The sequence below is a fragment of the Mastomys coucha genome, unplaced genomic scaffold (genome assembly GCF_008632895.1).
Source record: "Mastomys coucha isolate ucsf_1 unplaced genomic scaffold, UCSF_Mcou_1 pScaffold18, whole genome shotgun sequence".
In the NCBI taxonomy this organism is placed as follows: Eukaryota; Metazoa; Chordata; class Mammalia; order Rodentia; family Muridae; genus Mastomys; species Mastomys coucha.
Genome location: NW_022196900.1, coordinates 24,801,148 through 24,821,012, shown reverse-complemented (window position 1 = coordinate 24,821,012; position 19,865 = coordinate 24,801,148). Strand labels below are relative to the sequence as shown.

The window sequence follows — 19,865 nt, the reverse complement described above, 5'->3', positions numbered from 1 at the left end:
CTCTCTCTCTCTCTCTCTCTCACACACACACACACACACACACACACACACACACACCATCCCCAACACTCCTTTTCTTCCACAGCATGCCCTTTTGCTTGTTTGTGTGTATTGTCTCTGGAAATCAGTTTCTGACCATGTTTCCATTACCTTGTCTCCAGCACCAAGAACAAAGCCATCCTAGCATTTAGTTATTTCCTAGCCGTTACTTATTTGTTCACTGAACACATGAGCAGACCAGGGAGGAGGGCTCAGCAGTGCCATTAGCTCCACTTGCTAATGGAGCTTGTGCTCCACTTGCACAAACCCCAACAGCATCAATCATCAATATTAGGAACGATCAGGGTTCCTAACAGAGTATTGACTGTATCCAGTATCTCCTGTTCATCATTGTACAGCTGAACCAAACAGAAAGTGATCTTGATGCCACCTATAATAAGCACGGATCTGAATTCAGATCATGCCTGCCCTTGTCATGAGCTTCACAAGAGAGAACGGAAGAGTGTGGTTTAGAAAAACAGTCAGAGAATGCTCTATGAGAGCATGTAGAAATGGCCTTTCCTGCAGAGTACTAGATGGTCCTCCAGTGGACTTACCAGAACACTGGGAGTGAGCTGGGGGGGGGGGCAAATACTATGAATTTCAGTGTTTTTAAAGACAGAGTACATTATATGCCTAACCAAAGTAAAGGTACTTCTCCCAGGACTCTGCATCCACATGGTCCCTCAGGCGCACCCTCCCAGATTCAGAGCCGGGAAGGAACATTTCTCAAGAGTCAGAGGGAGAGAAAGCACATTCATTGACCTCTCAAAACATCACTGATGCTGAAGGTCCTTAACAGCATGAGGGAGAGGGGAGTTTCCCAGGCATGTGCTCTCTCTCTTGTGTGCTCAGGAGTTGCTCAAAAAGACCAGCAGAGGTCTTGGTTGTCCCCAGAGGCATTCCTCTTTGCTCTGCAGATTTTCTCACTAAGGGCTTGATAAGTAGCTAGCACAGGAGAAGAAAAGGCCCTCAGTGTATGAAAAGAGCCTGAAAGTCAGAAAGAGAGAGAGTAGAGCCAACTTCAAAGAGGCTGAGGACCATGTTCCACTGGGTGCCTTTCAGATGTGCAAGAGATCCAGGTGTGGACAGAAGCATCAATCCAAAAGCCCAAGGGAAGTATATTAGGCACCTTCTACTCAGTGTGACTGATGAGACCTCAGAGCAGACTGAAGACTCTTGAGTATGTCCATTGCTGTGCTTTGATGGAGACAAGCACCGCGTCATCGTCACTTCTCCATTATCCGGTCTCAAATATCCATACCCACCATTGCAACACTCCATTCTGGTAGAGAATCCACAACGCTGTGTCTACCATTAGATGTACCAGGCATTCCATTACAAACTCCTCATTAATAAATCAATTTATAACAACTGCTCAAAGGATACTTGGAAGAATTCAGAGGTCACATCAGGCCTTGTGGAAAAGAGGTTTCACTTGGTTGACAGATGAGGTCTTATATTTGCCATCCTTAGAATAAGGTATGTGTAGACCTCCAGGAGAGTGGGGAGACTAGAAACTACCTTTTGAGAAATAGATCATTGATAAAGGACAAAGATGTGATGTTTGTTTTAAAACAACCTCTGTCATTAACAGAGCAGACTTATTTGCTAAGTAATAGGGAGAAACAGAATCTATTCATGGATTTCACAAGAAAACAGACTACGCTAAGTGAGGAAGACGTAGAAAGACAGGAGTCATCCAAGAAAGAGATTCTCATAGCAGCAGCATGCCTTAGACCTGGTACTGCAAGGGCCTTAGGTACTGAGGGTGACTTAGGGAGCAGAGCAGGTAAACTGCGATCTGCCCTCATCCCCGGACCTACAGTATACCCCTTCTAGGCCTCTGACTTGGCACCTTTTTGCTTACAAGGTGTCGAAGAGGTTTCCTCTCTGGGTTTTCAGTTTCCAGCCTGCAGCCCAAGTGCAATGGACTGAGAGACAAACACGAAGATTTGAGACACTGGGAGATGCAAGTGCTCTTCTTTGGAGAACAAAGGAAGTCTGAAAGAGCACTTGCCCCAGAGACCACATCCACAGGAGCCACCCTTAAAAAGTGATAAACCCTAACACCTCTGGATTTAATCCATGTTCCCAGAAATATGCTTCTTACTGAAAGTACAAAAAAAAAAAAAAAAAAAAAAAAAAAAGCCAGTCAGCCCCAGACATGACGAATGTGTCTGTCTCCTGGGTTGGAATCACTTTTACAAGAAATTATTCTTGGGCAAATTTCTCTGTTACATGAGCCTTTTCAAACCTCACACCTCACCTAGGAAGCTGCAAGAAACTTGGAACGAAGTCAGAGGCTTGTGCCTATGAAGGAGATCTTTACCATAAAGAGATCTTATCCCTCTCTTCCCTGCCTCAGACACTACATAATCCTTTTGTTCTTCCCCCAAGTAATCCACGGAGTATTCAAGCGGGACCTGAGTAGATTGATGTGCATCTTATAACAGATGCTTTCAACGCTAAGACCAGAGTCTGGGCAAAGTAGGACCCCTGACCGTGGCATCAGGAAACCGCCTCATCTGCCAGACAAGGAATGTGTTGGAAGCAGGAATTCTGTCTTAGTGTCTTTGTGGCCACCATCACTGGTGAGGAAAGTGGCAGTACTCATAAGTGAATGGACCTTCTGTCTGTTTCAAATCTTGGAACGGCGGAACTAGAATTTGGGGTCTCAAATGTTTTCTTTTATAAAACGGAAATGATAACTATCTCATGTGACTACAATAAATGCAGCACTGTACCTACAATGTCCCAGGTGTTCTTTTCCATGGAGTTTGCACTGTAGTCAATGACAAACAGTATCTTGGCTATACTCCCCACAACCATCCTTCACACAGACTAAACGATCAATACCCATTTGACTGGCTGGTCAATAGGTGGAGCTAATGTGAGTGCTTTCCGTTAATTTAAATGGAAGCCTGAACGGGCCAGGTCAAGTGCCGCAGGCCTTTTAGCTGCTTTACAGAAAAGCAGGAAGCAGGCAAAGAAAAACAAATATTAACTCTAAATATACCCAGTCGAGTGTGAGAAGCAGCCAAAAATTATATTTCACTTCCATTATGACTTCTGGTTTGGTATTCTAGTCATGAAGCAAAGGCCCAGAACCTTCAGAGAATCACATAAGAGTCTCTACCTCTAATGGCTAGTCATAAGAACGCTGATTGTGAAAAACTAAACTCAAAGTCATACGTCCTTAAGGGAGTCACAAGAGATATTCCTACAGCATCCAGTTCCCACCTGCAGATCAATACGCATTTCAATGCTTTCCAGGATGTGGACTGTCTATCCGTCGACAGTTCCCAGGTTCCTTTGCTACAAGGAAACAAGGACGGAGTCATTGGCTTTGCCTTTCAGTCATCAGGGCTCAGGTCTGTGCTGTGGTCTGTTTGTTCTAGTTCCTTCCACCAGTCCCTCTTCTCCTTTTCACGCCAATGATGTAATTTGCTCTCTGTTTTATCCGTAAGCCACTACAAATTCTTCCACAAAGACAGAAGAATATTTAAGATGTGAAACTGTACAGATTCTCATTTTGTAAAAGCTCTTTGGTGTTTCTTGTTTACATTCTCTACCCTGACATGAGAGATGGAGCTAAAAATAAAACAACCCCTGCCTGACAGCAGTTCCCGTTACAGCTGCTGTCCATATCAAAGCTCACTTAGCCTTCACCACCCCCTTATAGTCTCTGCTCCACAGACCTGGACCCTGAGACAGGTTAGGCTAGTGTTACTGAGGCAGCCGCCTGCTTTGTGCAATCAGAATAAAAATGAAAGACGCTGACTTAGAACCTTACTAGCTAAGTAGTGGCAATGGCTATGAACATGATTAACAGTCTGAGATGACAAGAGGGCCAGACCCCTTTCCTATGACCACTAACACCTCCTCTACCAGGAGGGGTTACAGACTCTAAATGCAGTGGTGATGGAAACCAGGGGGTTACTTCTTGTTATAAGTCTATTTGGAGGAGAAAAAAAAATCCTTAAGGCAAAAAGACAGATGCCCTAATGATTTCTCTGACTGCAGGGTGAACACAGCACCCTGGAGATGAGACGCTTCCCTGCAGAGCAGAGAACTGAGACAAGATCATGAGGTCCCTATCAAGTGGAACCTGTATCCTCAGCTCCAGAAACATGAGGCACTGTGTTCAGAGATGCTGGTCATACTGTACAGGCATGGCTGTCTACCTGTACCCTAGAGAGTCTGTTGTACTGGTAGATGTTTTCACATGGCTCTTCATTCCAGGCTCTCCAGAACACAAAGACAAGTTCAGGTTGCATACATGTGTCTACAGAGGCTATAGAGATGACACTCAAAGAGCCCTATTTCTCTTTCTTGAATTCCCATTATGTTTAGGTTTGGAGAACAGACGACAGCCACACAGCCAGGAATCTGCATTAGGGCATGATTAAGGAAGTACTTGCTTTCTCCAGCGTGTACTGACATCATGCACCTGGCTGCAGTAAAGAAGGAGAGCCACCATCAGTCTACTCAAAAATCCTCCATGCCAGGCCACCTCCACCTGTGCATGTAAGCCTGGGTCTTTCCTGTCTCTGAGTGACCACCAATTGCTGCATCCCTCTGAATCTCTGCTAGTTGGTCTTTCTGCTCTCTATGTTTCACTCTGTAGAATCTCTTGCCCTCACCTCTTGATGTCCTCCACCCCACACGTAATAATCATCTGAGCCATATCATGCCTTATTATGCCCACTTCTTGTCCTGGAACCTGACCTCTCTATATAATTACCCAAGCCAAGTCTGGCATCAGTCTTGCTTGAACCTCTGCCATGACCTTGACATACTGTGAGCTGGTAAGTTTTAAACCACTCTGACTCAGATACTACAAAAGGGTGATGGGGAAAAACTAGCATTGGATAGAGGAACCACAGTGGCCTCCTCCTTCAGACAGAATGGCAAGAGGGGGCTATCTCTAAAACTGGGACATTTGAATCTAAGCATGTGTGATTGAAGGCACAGTTCTTGCAAGAGGCCCGGAGTGGGGAACAGCTTGGTAACAAGGTAACATCAGAGGACACATTTTCCTGTTTGTCCCGCATCACATATGTATGTGCTCTCCCTCCAAGCGTCTCTCCACTTCTCTGCCTTAGAGCTTTCTCAAGAGCCTAGGAGTCCATTGAGATCTAAGCCAGAGTCATTTCAAAGTGTAAAAAAATGAGGACTCTAATCCAGTTCAGGAGAGGAAGAGTGAGGAGTGTCACCAGTTTCTGTCCTGTAGCAAGACAATTGGGAGGCATTATAAATCTGCCCTTGGGGAGACAAAGTCAAGGCTACCCAGAACAGGAAGCAATTGATTGTGTAACCCACATCAGCCTGTTTTCCTTCCCTGTCTCGTTCAACCTACTCCCGCACCCTGATCTTGGGACCATCTCCCATGCCCTGGTCTCAGGCTCTGCCCTAAAGCCTAATGAGCTCAGAAGGAAGCACGTTGTGGTCGGAACATATGAGACACAAGATCAAATCAGAGAGGCCATTAAGGGCTAAACAGTAAACAGCCCATGGAAAAGCTTCAGACTTCAGACCACAGAGTTTGGGTGGTCGCCATGGAAGAATCTTCCATGGACTCAGCAGACAGGACTTTAGGTAGAATGGTGGCAAGAAGGAAGGAAGAGGAGGAGGAAGAAACAGAATTTGTCAGTACCACCGGGGCTAGATGGAGTTTAGACCTCAGAGAGGTTCAGGGCAAAGAATTGGGACCAGCAGGGATAAGATACTGAGCTGAAGGCTATTCAAACAAATAGGGTCAGTAGGAAAGCCCCAAGATGAAGGCCTAATTCAATTGTTATGCAAGTGCCCAGAACTCTAGTGCATTGGATTGCTATGAGAATAACCGCAGCTTTCCTGAGTGCTGCCTGCTTACAGTCAGCATACTAAGCAGTTTTCACAATGAGCTCATGTAGACCTCAAAACAGCCGTATGCGTTATTCTCCCCATTTTATGGATGGAAAAGCTGAGGCCGGGAAGTGTTAGAACCAAGAGTTACTGGATTCCAAGTGTCATCCTCTTGATCATCAATGACCTGGCAGGATCTGAAGGTTGTGGCCCCAATTTAAGGTCAAGGATTGACTGAATTTGTAAGCATGATGGTAACAGAGAGGAGGGCCTGGTAGAGACAGGAGCTGATTTTAGGTGTTAAGCTCCAACATGAATGTGAGTGCCTTCGCTGTAGAAGAGAGTCTCCCACCAGGTGACTGCTGATCAGCCACTTTACAGTTGTCCCTATGTTCACAAGGAATATTTCTCAGTTTTTTTTTAAATCTGTCACCCACGTTCACAAGAGGAGGCTGGGTGCTCAGCTTCCAGTAATATACAATAGAATTTTACTATTCTCCTGTTTGTGGACACACACCCATTCATAAAACATAGTCTAGTGCCCGAATTCATGATCCTGAGTGGGAACAGAACAGTCTGTGAGACTCCCATCTTCCAGTGTTGCAACACTGAGGACCAGGGATGTTGAGAGCCTGGGCCAAGTGGTGGAAATATTGGTCACTGGAAACACAGACAGAAATACCCACTTCAGTGGGACTCTGCTACCATCTTGATCCATCTGGACTCACCTCGGGCCCCTGTTCTTCCTGAAGGACTGAATTTGTGGAGGAAGGGGAGGAAGGGAGGAAGGAAGCTTGTCTCTCTGACCAACTACACAAGGCAGAAATAGAACCCAGCAGCAGTCCTGGGCTGTGACATGAAGGAGCAGGGTCCATAGTGTCAAGGCACCACATCACCGGGTGCAGTACAGTCCTTCCATATTCAGTCAGCTTTCTCTTCTGATCAAGAAAATTCAGCATCATTTAAAGCTTCTATCTGGCACTTTCTAAGCTACACTTAATCATCAGCATAAGCTTTCTGTATGCTTCCAATCCCCAGTCTTTGCCTAATGTGTTCCTTCCTTACTCCCAAGGTCAAAGGACAACAGGATAGACATAACCCACTTTTCTTCTCTATTAAAGAAATTGACCCTATCAGAAAACCCAGTGTTTAACGGGAGACCTGATACTGACTTTTACCATGGTTTTCTCTTATATGACATCATTCTGAGAACATTCCCTCCGTTCCAAACTTAAGAGTCAAAGCATCCCTGTTACTGTTTTAGAACTCTGACAGGTAGGCACAGAGTACAAGGCAGAGGATGTGCGTCAAGCCACTGAAGCTGTGGGATCATCAACAAAGGTGATTTCCCCAGATTCAGATGGGGAGAACAGCTTGCTGAAGGGGTGAGCGCTGGAGCTGTTGTCATTTAGGCAAAAGTCAGCCCAGTTCTGTGGGTCAGAAGGCACTGACTGAGTGCTAGCAAAACCTGGTCCTCAGTGTTGCAACACTGGAAGATGGGAGTCTCACAGACTGCTCTGTTCCCACTCAGGATCATGAATTCGGGCACTAGACTATGTTTTATGAATGGGTGTGTGTCCACAAACAGGATGGGGCTCTGGGCTCAGGATTTGAATACACCTGTTTTCAAGTGACATCTGGCTGTGTAATGGAAGGACTCAGTGATAGCCCTTGTAAGACAAACGTGCAGTAAGTGACAGAGAAGCTGTAACAAGCATATGACACACAAGGCAGAGTCGCAAAGTTACGCAGGGGATTCCCTTGATTCTTATCATGTTAGACTGAAGGATGAAGCTAGCCGGGAAAATCAAGGTGAGAGACATCGATGTCTCATTTATTCATTTATCACAGCATCATGTGCCAGACACCGACTATACAGAGATGAATAAAATGCAGCCTTTAACCTCCAGGAACTAGTATCTAGGTTTAGAGACCAGAATATACACAAGTTACTGATTCCCTAGTGTGATAACCTCCCCAGACCAATGAGAAGGCAGCTCAGCTCTTCCATACTAGCAGCATGGAGAGATACACACAGCTGTCTATGAAGACAAGCACAAGGATGCCCCCTGCACTTCCGAACACATTTTTAAAAAATAGAAAAAAGATCTATAAGAGAATAAATGAAATATTGCATTTGACTATATAATGTTATTCATGTGACATCTCAGAGCTAAGACCAAGGGGGACATTCAGTAATCAGATATGTGTACAGTTAGATATCACAACTTTAATTACTTGTGTTTTACATGGATATATTATGCCTTTGAACACATAAAAGAGATTTTTCTGTGGACCAGAAAACTCTAAGTAAGGTCCATGAACCTGCAATATCTGAGAGAAGAAGAAAGAAAAATAGATCCAGAAGGTTTGGACAATGAGAAAAGGGATGTTATGTACAGTGTTCGGCTGAGGCTGACAGAGGCTAATAGGGAACAGGACCAACCCCTGTTGGTCTAAATGGTGGTGAGACTTGTGGCACCACTGTTCGTACTTTCTTCTGCTTTGTAGCATCCCCACACTTAAAGAGATGGGAGTACAGCACTGGCTTCACCCAAGAATTGATGGAAGATGCCTTTGATTTATTAGCCTAGGTTAACCAGGGAAGACTTTCTCAACCAGTTGAAGGGTAGGACAAACCTGAATGGAAGGGATAAGGAGACCATGGGTGAGTGGGCTAACAAGGTCCGCGAGGTAACGGGTGAGTGGGCTAACAAGGTCCGCGAGGTAACGGGTGAGTGGGCTAACAAGGTCCGCGAGGTAACGGGTGAGTGGGCTAACAAGGTCTGCGAGGCAGCGCCAATGTTTGTTATATGTTGTGAAACCATGGAGACTCAGGTTTCAAACTGGCGGCTTCACCACGTACTTACGGGGGGGGGTGGGGGGAGGGAACTTCACAAATGCGATCCCACTTGACCTCTGATGGCTCCACTGTTTGTCTCAACAACTCAGCACTATCTGAACTAAATGACAAAAAGAATTCTATATAATTGATAATGAGGAGGAGGAAAAGGAGGACGAAGAAGATGATGAAAACCAAACTAAAACTCTGATTCTATGTATCCACCCCTAACCCCTTCCCCTCAGTGGCATCGGTTACTCTATCCCACTGCTCTAGACTCATTGGAGGTGTGACTGAGAACCTGGAGTCTTTGCAGACTACAAAGCCATTCAGGCCACACTCATGCCTCACCCCCAGCTCCTAGCCCCAGCCCCAGTGAACAGGGTTGAGAAAGCACTCTGAGACTGATGAACCTCCTGGCTATTGATTGCGATCTTGGCTTGGAAGCGCTGCTGATGTTTGTGAAGCATCTTGTACTGAGCCACCACCTATTCTGAGTACCTCCTCTGTTTATCTAAAGCTCCCTTTCTTAGTCAAATGCCTAGACATTGAGGAATCTAAGGGGGGAATGGTACAATTTTCTGTCCTTCCTGTTCAGCATTGCTGTCCCCTTTCTGAAAACCACTATGCTGGTTGGATGGTTCATATTATGGATCAACTTGGATAGATCATGGTATCCAAAGGTAGTTAGCTAAACCTGTTTGGATATTGATTTGAAGATATACATCTTCAGCATGGGTTAAATATGTAAGCCTGTTAACTGGATAAAACATACTAGTCATCACAGAGTGGATGGCCTCATGAGAGTTCAATGCACTAAGGAGAAGGAATTGATCCTTTCCACAACAGAAGGAATTCTGCCATCAGGCAGATTTTATGCTTGAAGTGCTCTAGTAAAACTTTGAAGGTCCTTTAGTCTACTAGCTTATTCTACAGATTCAGAGCTGGGCAGCCTCCTTACTCTCTCTCTAAGGTCTGTCTATCTATCTATCTATCTATCTATCTATCTATCTATCTATCTTTATTTAGTGTGTGTGTATGTGTGTGTGTGTGTGTGTTTGTGTGTGCACGTGAGGCCAGATATCAACATAGGAATCTTCCTTTCCCACTTTTCAAATTGAGATAGGATATCTCACTCAGCCAGGGGCTCACTAACTGCTTACATTGACTCCCCAACAAACTCTGGGGCATTCTTTTGCCTCTGCCTCATCACTGAGGGTTAAAGACAAATATTATCATTCTCAACTTTTATATGGGTGAGAGGGAACAGAATTTGGGACCTCATGTTGTAAGGTGGGCCCTTTATCCACTCAGCCCTCTCCCCAGCCCATATTTCAATTAACGACTGATGGTTCTGGGTCTCTGGAGAACCCCTACTAATACAATTTAAGCCAGTTTCACGTGTTTGTACAGAGGTTTGTGCCCAAGCTCTCAACATGATAAGTGGAAGGTAAAAGTATTAGCACCATTAGCAGGCATACTCTATACGATCCAGTTTTCAAAGCTTTCATCTTCCTAAGGAGAGTTTCATGGTTAGTGGTAATTGCTAATTTGATAAGTCTTGAATTTTCTTAAACACAGAACCCTGAGCATGCCTGTAGATGATTACCTTAGTTATATTAAGTGAGATGGGAAAAACCATCTTAGTTGTGGGCAGCAGATGCTGGACAATATAAAATGAAGTGGAAGCAAAGCACTAACATGCTTTGTCCCTCTCTGTTTTCTGATTGTGGATGTGGGTGACCAGCTGCCTCAAGCTTCTGTTGCCTTGATGTCTCCATCACAATGAACCTTGAATGGCGAGCCGAAACAACATACAAAGAGACAAACAAGCAAAAATCCCTCTTTCTACTTTATTGCTTTTGTCTGGGCTTTTTATCACAGAAACTATGACAGAGGTCAAGTGCCTCAACTTGAGATAGTGAACTTGAAGAAGATAGACCTTTGAGAAACCATGACTGAGGGGGAGATGTATACATTTACCATAAATTGGTACCACGGTTATGTTTGTGATCTCAGACAGTCTTCTCAAATCCTGAGTTATATGAATCAAGAGAACTTAGCGAACTATGGATGTAAAGGGCTGCCTGATGGCGTACTGAATGCTGAGTTAATCACTGGCAGAATTATTAGCACTTGGAGATTTTACCACGCAACAACCAGAATGTCAAATTTAATTGTAACTACAAGTATGGTGCTGGGTGTTGTTTTCAGTAGGGGTGATAAAGTGAAAGTTTGGTAGCCATAGTTAGGATCATATGGAATCTATATGTACAAGATACATTTCAAACGCAAAAATCTCAGGTGAGGTTTAAGAACTAAGTAAAGGTGAGTTTGGAATTAACATGCAGTGCCCTAGGACAGAACCGGTGTTTGGGTTCATAGAGGGCACAATAAAATACAAAATAACAACCATCTCTTCTTCTTCTTCCATCTGGTGTCCTAAGTGTAGGGATTCCACTTAAGTTTGTCTTTGATCCAATAAGGGTCTTTCTGGAGCCAGCCTCACTTTCTGCTCTGCTGTGTAAGGAGTGAACGAACCATAAAGCAACTTTTACCCTTGGACTCTGAGGAGGATGGGGAAATTCCCCTGGAAGCCCAAAGTGAACAGAAGCCAAACACTGGGCTTTTTCTGAGCAAATATTTTGAGAGAAACCAAAGTGACGATGATGTGGAAGGCTACGTGGGGCTGTCCCCTCACACCGACTCAAGTCGATGAAAACAGGGATGCGCACAGATGAATCATTGCCAGTCCTCTCCCGAGAGCCTTCGCTAATGGCAACACAATAAATACCAACTCAAAAAAAAAATGCTGACAACTGTTCTAGAAATTGCTTTTGAAATTGGGGAAAGGAGAAATGGGAGTGTGGAAACTCAGGATTCTTGCCCCCGCCTTTGGTGAAGAATGTCTCACTCTTCAGAAGGGTGGGTAGTTCTAAAGCTTGGATGAGCTGTACCAACAACTCCATCACTTCTTCTCTTACTCGGTGGGCCAGGGAGACTTGTTTCTCCACGACGTGTGCCCTTTGACAACAAGAAAGAGGACAGTCGCGGAGGAGAGAGGGAGCTTGCCTCTGATCGAGAGACAGGAGGAAGAGGAAAGCTGTCTGGTGTATTTTACAGAAAATCAAGTGGCCACAGACCCTTAAAACACACGGTGAGCTCTTCAGTGTTTTGGCCATGAAAATGCCGCATGAAAAAATTATAGGAGAGGGAGGACAAAATCAGGTAAATCTAAGTAATGCATAGCATCCATTTCAGCATCCTGGCCTCAGTGAAACTGCTGGTAAAACAGCACCACGTAAGAGACTAGGCAAAGGGTGCTCCATTCACCTTGTCAGTTCTATTCTGTTAAAACAGTTTATTGATGAGTTATTCACATATCATACAATCCAATGGCTATTACCATATTCAGTGAGCCATGTGCCCATCACCATCCACATACCAACATCAGCCCCTAAAAATCTCATGCCCCTTAGCCATTACAGCCTAGTCTTCTCAGCCCTTGGACAACTATTAAGCAAATTTTCTGTGTTTACACATATACCCATGTGGGAGATTTCATACAATCATACAAGTGGGATTATCAAATGCATAGTCCTTTATGGCTGGCTTCTTTTACCTGATAGCCATGATAGAGTACATCAAACACTTCATTTCCGTACATTACTATGCAGTTGCTTATTGTACAAATAACCCATATTTTATTCATTTATTATTTGGTGGGTACTCATAATTTTCTCTTTGGGGTATAGCTAAATTACCACTATGGATAGTCATGAACAGCATGTGTCTGTGTGTCTGTCTCTCTCTGTGTGTGTGTGTGTGTGTGTGTGTGTGTGTGTGTGTGTGCATGCGTGCGCGTGTGTATTAGAGAGAGACAGAGACAGACAGACAAAGAGACAAAGACAAACAGAGAAGTTCTTGGGAGTAGAACTTCTGAGTTCTTGATAATAACTGTTTAACCCTTGATAAATGCCATTACGTTTTCCAAATATCTTCACTGTTTTACATCACAACAGTAGTTTATTTTTATTTCTTCACATTGTCATCAATAGTTAATTTTATCTGCCTTTTATTGTAACCATTTGAGTGAATGCCAAGTGATTTTAATGTGCAGTTCCTACATAGCTAATGAATTTAAGCATCTTTTCTTATGCTTATGGCTCATTTTTTTTCTTATTTTGTGGGAGAAATATCCAAATACTCCTTATCCACTTGTATTATCCATCTTTTGGTTAATATCAATTATTTCTTATAACTTTATGTGAGCCTAAGATGACCTCAATGAAGACTTTAATTTGAAATTATAACATTATTTTAAAACACTTGAAGTAGAAGGGAGTCCAGGAAAAAATCATTTTTCACCAAAGAAGATATACCAATGACTCTAAGCACATGAAAATGTGTTCAACATCATTAGCCATAGGAAATTCAAGCTTATCAGCAGTAAAGTATAATTACACATCAATCAAAACAGCTAAAGTAAAAGTTAATGAAAAAGAAAGGCACATGGGGGTAGGACTCAGAAAAGCAGGATCATATTTGCATATTGCTGGCATAGATGGAAAATGGTGCAGCTACCCTGCAGAATGGTTTATCAGAATATTTTTTAAAAATCAAAATGTACAACTGCCATCAGATGCAGCAATTCTTCTCTTCTGTACTCGTCCCTGAGAACTCCATTCTTCTGGTCACACAGGAACCTTTCTGCCATTGTTCAGAGAAGCATTCTTCCCAGTAACCAAGGTATGACTTGTTTTTCTCATCGCTGTGACCAGGAACCCTGACAGAAGCAACTTAGGGGAAGAGACATTTGTTTGGGCTTGTGATTTCAGCCCATCATGATTGGGAAGACATGGCAGTGTCTAGAGCACACAGTGGGAACCCCTCACATCTTGTCAGATGGGAAAGATTTAAAGTCAACCTCACTATGCACTCATGCATCAAAATATCCACAACTTTCTGAACAGTACCTCCAGTTGGGAACCAAGAACTTAAACTTGTGGGTCTATGGAAGACTGTGTACGTGAACCACAGTAACCTCAAACCAGAAATACTCACATGTTTATATAGAAATGGTTGCATGTGGTGGTGTGCCGATATCATAGAACGTCACATAAATGAGTAAATGTAAGAGATTACCACTGTATGCATACCTATGAAATTAAGCTGAGTTAGAAGCAGTGAATTAAAAAAGGACACATGCTGTGTATAGCAAAATTACAGAAAGGGGGTAAGTGCTTGCCAAATTCACAGATTTGCCAAACACTATGGGAGAAAGAAGTGAGTGTGATGATCATAGGCAGCATCAGGAAACAGTACTATGGCAAGGTCCTCCCCTCCAGTGTCAGGCCTCATAGCTTCATAACGTGTTAAAATGCTGTAAATTTAGAAAAGCACCAGATCACTTGCATTCTTTCTAAAAAAGCATACAAATCTACAACTATGTCAAAATAAAAGCTTGGGAGCTTGTGACATGGCTCAGAAAGTAAAGTTATTGTCCCCAAGAATGATGACACAAGTTCACTCCCCAAAATCCACATGGTAGAAGAAAAGAATGCACCTGCAAAAGCTCTTATCTGACCTCCACGGTCCACCCATGCCTCTCAGCTATACATAAACAAACAAATAAAGAAATGTTAATTTTGAAAGAAAGACAAAGAGTATATTTTTGACCATGTACAGCTCCACCAATTGTTTTTTTTCCTTATTTTTTTTCATACTTCTCAACTACATCCTCCCTTCCCTCCTGTCCTTCCAGCCTCCCATCCTGCCTTCCCTTCTTCTTCAGATCCACTGTGCCTCCATTTCCCTTCAAAAGGCAACAGGTCTCCTAAGTATATCAGCCAAATATGACATAATAAAATACAATAAGGCTAGGTACAAACCCTCATATCAGGGCCGGACTATGCAACCTAGTAAAAGGAAAAGGGTCCCAGGAGAAGGTAAAAGAGCTAGAGACATCCCCAGTCCCACTGTTAGGAGTCCCACAAGAACACCAACCTAAACAACTACAGCATGTATACAGAGGTCCCAGTGTAGACCCTTGAAGGCTTCATGATTGCTGCTTCAGTCTCTGTGAGCCCCTAGGAGCCTTGCATAGCTGATTCTGTTGGCTCTACCAATTAATCGTCATCTTGGAGGTGTGGTAACACAGTCAGTTCTCAACTATAAAATGGGAATACCCCTATTCCCATAGTTATAATAGAAGCCAAGAAAAATAAAAATGATGCAATCCTAACAAGAAAATCCAACTATTCCTATAACTAATTCTCTAGTGTCTTCATTCCCCAGTCCCTTAGCAAATGTCCCCAAAGCCAAGAGGTACAATCATCATTTGACTTTACACGGCTGCTGTGTGAAAAGCTGCAGAGCTGCTGCTGAGGAAGCAAATGGCCCCTGTGAAGGGCTCAGGATTAGAGGCTTAGCCCACCCTGGAAGCAAGTCACAAGCTCTGTAGGCTTCTGAAGACTAGACATGGGAAATTCTTCCCTGGCCTGTGAGTTACTTCTTGTCCAAAGCTATGCTTACATGATAAGCAGGACTTCTATGCAAGGCTGATGTAAGGACCACACACACCACTGCTCTGTTTCCTTCTCCTGTCCTGTTGAAGCCAGTTCCATCAATTCTGCTGATTTCACTTAAAGATGAATTGTCACTTTCTTATTCCCCCCCATTAAATCAGTTCTTTTCTTCATATTTGTTGAAGGAAACAGGCAAAGATAAACATGCCTTCATAGCTTAACATCTTTGAAAGCAGCATGCGTCTTACAATCAATGGTGTGTGATGACTTAATTAAGTATAATTATTTATCTTTCTTAATGGGCTATGTAATCATGATGTTTTTGTAATCAGTGACATTTTAGATTCTATTATATATGGAATGCCATTTCTTTAAAAGGAAAAACCAGCCTTGCTTATTAATAATAGAAGGCACCATTTAAATAAGTACCTTTTGTTAAATCATATTTTAATTGAATTTTCAAAATAATTAAATTTTAGCTAGAGTGTGCTGCCTGCAAATAGTTCAGCTCAGGGCTCCATTTTCATCTAATGCAAAAAAAAAAAAAAAAAAAAAAAGAATTCAGCTAGCAAAACAGGTTGTGGTGGTTTATGAATAACAAGCTGAGAGAGCATGCGGTTAAAGGCACCAAATAACTGCAGGATACTAGCAGCGATGCCTGTGGGCACCTTGAACCTTCATGTCCATGGAAAGTGGCTCATTTTAAACCATGGAGAAAGGTAGATGGAGATCATTCACAGGGAATTCACTGATCCCTGTCTCCAGTGGCAGAGAGTGAGAGATAATACACAGACTACCCCTAGGAGAAGACAAGAGTAGGGTAAGGTGGCTTCACCCAGAGGCAGGCTAGGCAGCAGTTAGAATACTTAAGAAGTTGAGTGAAAGAGTAAGAAAATAAATGTAGTATATATCAATCCATTATCTAACAATCTAGGTAAATATAAACCTTATCCATGGACCATGCACATTGGTTAAAAAATATACATTGTTATCATAGAGAGAAGAGATCAAAGGTTTAGGGAAGAAATGTTATTTTAAAAATGAAAATAAAACAAAACTGGCTATTGGAACCAATAATAACACCATCCTGTTATGGTATATATGAATAACATAATTATTGATCCATATAAAATATAAATCCAAGTATAAACTTTCCAGGAGACTTTCAAGGGTCAGACAGTAGGTACTCAATAATGATAATTGTTTGTTTTTCAGAAAGTATGAAAAGCTGACTCAGGTGTCTTCAAAGTCCCAAGTACTGAATTCCCAGTGGCCTCCCCTGGAAGAATACCACTCTCTTATCCCTTCTCCTCTCTACAAGCATCCTGGGTCACCCACACCCTAAATCGCTGGAAAACTAAAAGACTTTCCTGAAACTGATTCACAGACCCTAGGGCAGAGTTGCTTAGTGACTGAGTCATGCTGACCCATTGTATGGGATGTACAACCACAGCGTTGAAGACACAGAGGCCCATGGAAACATGCAACTCCATAACTAGAGCTGTTTTTCTTCTGTGTGTGATCATACATTTGCCCACACCCCCATGGACAATAATGAACCTCATTTAACTTTCCAATTAAATCAAAACCAAGTAGTATTGAGAGTTCCTATCTTTGATGAGCCAGATATTTGCATCTATAGTGTTTCTAACAGGCGTAGAGGGATGGAGTTACTGAAGGCCCAGAAATTACTATGAAGGAAAGGAGTTTCTTCACTGACAAAGTGAAAACAGAAACATTCTATTATGTCATTCCCAGCATGCCTATTGCTGACAATGAGCTGTTCCCTCGGTGGCAGAAGGACAAGCCTGTAGCTGCCTAGAATGTTAGGATTCTCATAGGGTAGGGGACAGGAGTAGGGTGATGTACCAGGTCTAGGCAGAGAATTAGCTCATACTCCCAAAGCACACATGACTTTCACTTTTATAGAGCTGATAGAAGACTCAGCAGGCACTGTGCTGAAGGGAAGCTCCAGCCACTATGCATGTAATCTGAGCAGGTCTTCATGCTCCACAGCATTGGGAAAGAGATGAGTCACCAACATTGTTTTGAGGTCAAGTGGATTTAAGTTTGAGCCCTAATCTTGACAGGAGTTAACTACAATCTTGAGGTTGATCCTCTTAGATGGTGTTTAGAATAGCCCAGAATGTAGTTCATGCTCTGCTCTGTGAAACTGAATTATGGCAGGGATAAGGAAAGAGATGAACGTGATGACGATGATGACATGATAGTTATGATGACCACAAAGGAGGAAGAGAGGGCAGGAAAAAGAGGAGCATGAAGACAAAGGAGATTGATGGGGGAAGAAAGCAGAGATGGTACTGGCAAAGGAGAAGAAACCTTCAGAAAGGAAGAACATTGGCTGTACTACAAAGAGGAGGACAACTCTGGGAATTAGGGTTTACTGAAGACTAAGAGGTTACCACTTCCACCCAGAGCACTCAGACAAAAGCTCTGGAGACATGATCAGAAAGCTCTTTCAAGACAAGACTCTCATTTGCTTCCTCATCTGTCCTACACTGAGCCTACTAAAACCAACAATAGTAAGCAGACATTGAGAAACCCATTGCTATCACCATACCAACATACCAAGTACTCTCAGAGACATGAATCCATGCTGTGTATTCCCTCAGGATGGGTTACGGGAAAGTGAGGAGGGGTAGATTTAGGCTACCTAGAAAGAGACAACTGACCTCTACTCTAGATGAGCTTTGAGCAAAGAGCTTAGTCCTCAGGGAAAGCAGTCACTCTGCCAGACACACCTAGGAGGAGGGGGACAAATGCTTTGAGTCTAGGGATCTGAAAGAAAGCTCAAAACCCAAGCCAAAATAAAACACTGAATCTAGGCATCTGGAGCAGGAAATAGCATCACTTACACCAAGCCTTGGAATGACTATCCCCTACTGTCCTGCCTACTCTTTCTTCTGCTCAGGATACTCCTGAAAGTCCATCCTTTAATATTGGAAATGTCAGGCATCAGGAAGCTCCACTGGAAATAAGCTTCCTTCCAAATGGAAAATCAAGGCAGGTAACCAAAAGGGAAGGGAAAAATAGGATGAAATGGAAAAGAAAAGAGAATTTAAAGGAAATAGGCCTTCAACTATAGCCTGAGCAGTTAGCAGTTAACCACTCAGCCTACTATGATTAAATGCCTACAGTCTTACCCCAATTTGAGATCCTTGAAACTAGGAACAGTCCTGAGAGCCAGTTCTGGACAATGTTGAGTTGTAGGCAAAGTCCTGTGAGTCCCAGGGTCCCCTACAGAAAGTAGATAGGGTTTTCATGGCTCAAAATTTGGGCCACTGCACATCAAGTGTTCAAATAAGCCACATCAAAGACTGAGGGTGGGTTGCTAGGTCTATACTGAAAGTCCTCAGGAGCCACAGCTCGGGAGGGGAGGAAGAGGCTCCCAGCACTGCCTCCTGCTCCCCAGGGGGACCAGGTACTTTCCTAAAGAGAATGCATCACTTGGTTCTTCCTGTGCTTTTACTGTAAACTCTTGGTTTACTATGCACCTTGGAGGAAGGACAGCATAGAGAGACAGGAGCAGGGTCAGAGAAAGGCAGATCATTTGAGTTAAGAAAAGGACACAGTAATTAAGTAGCCACAGATATTTATACATCTAGAGCTGTGAGCAACAGGTCCATGGTTGCGAGGCCAAGATGAAGGGTTAACTAGAAGTAGTTGCTTTCCCATCTGTAGTCCAGGAATCCAAGAGGTCAAAGATGGAAACATCAGCCTTCCGGTGCTTTTTACTGCACCCTTTACAGAACACTGGTTTAGATACTTTTCTTGAATACCCATAGAATACAAAGCCTCAGAGTGGGGGAGACTCAGAAAGAAGGGAGAAGGATGATAAGTCCTGAGGCCCACGTGTGCTTACAGAACAGTGGCATACGTTGATATTATCCATGTACCAGAACAAAGTGAAAAAACAGAAGTTTCCATGGCTATCTTCCCACCCAGTGGGAAGAGACACTTGCTTAGCTCCATCCATTTCCTGGTAGAGTAGGAAATGTGTCAGAAGTGCTAGAGAAAGGAGCCAGTGATCGGGATGAATAAGCTACAGTGGTAATCAGCTGTGGCATTCTGGTCTTCAGGTGAATGTGTGATCACTAGAGGAAGACATGTCATAATACACAAAGGTGATCAAGATCTCAGTACTGAGAGACAAAGAGCATGATTCAGGAAAACCAGTCCTGTGACAAGCTGTGGAAAAAATTACTTAGAAGACAATGACAACTTGGAATGAAACTCTAAAACCTAGGAACCTGGCCCTGCAAGGCCTAGACCCAGGAGAACGATATAAAGGGCAAGAGGCTCTAACTGCTGGTTAAAACCCTGGGGTCCTGATATGTGAAAACCTTAGTGCTTTACTTCCTATTTGTGAGTTTGTGGAGAACCACGCCCAAGACCATGAGCAAAACAATACTCATCCAGTCCATATATTCTAAAACATAGGATGCTAGGCAAGTCCAGGGACCAGTGGGCCAGCATAGCCCAAAACCATCAACCAGCTTACCAAGTCTTCTAGGTCATTCCTCTAGAGAATGAAAAGGTTAAAGACACAAGGGCTCCCCAGAAACAGAATTAGAGACAAAGTTTGC

The 19,865-nt window shown here is 43.3% G+C and overlaps 1 long non-coding RNA gene across 1 annotated transcript; it reads left to right on the top strand.

The window, feature by feature from the left end:
- Window positions 1–7,147: 7,147 nt before the first annotated feature.
- On the top strand, window positions 7,148–16,856 carry LOC116095348. The gene is made up of 2 exons (XR_004120561.1): window positions 7,148–7,230; window positions 16,474–16,856. It is a non-coding gene; the product is annotated as an uncharacterized LOC116095348 (long non-coding RNA).
- The last annotated feature ends 3,009 nt before the right edge of the window (window positions 16,857–19,865 follow it).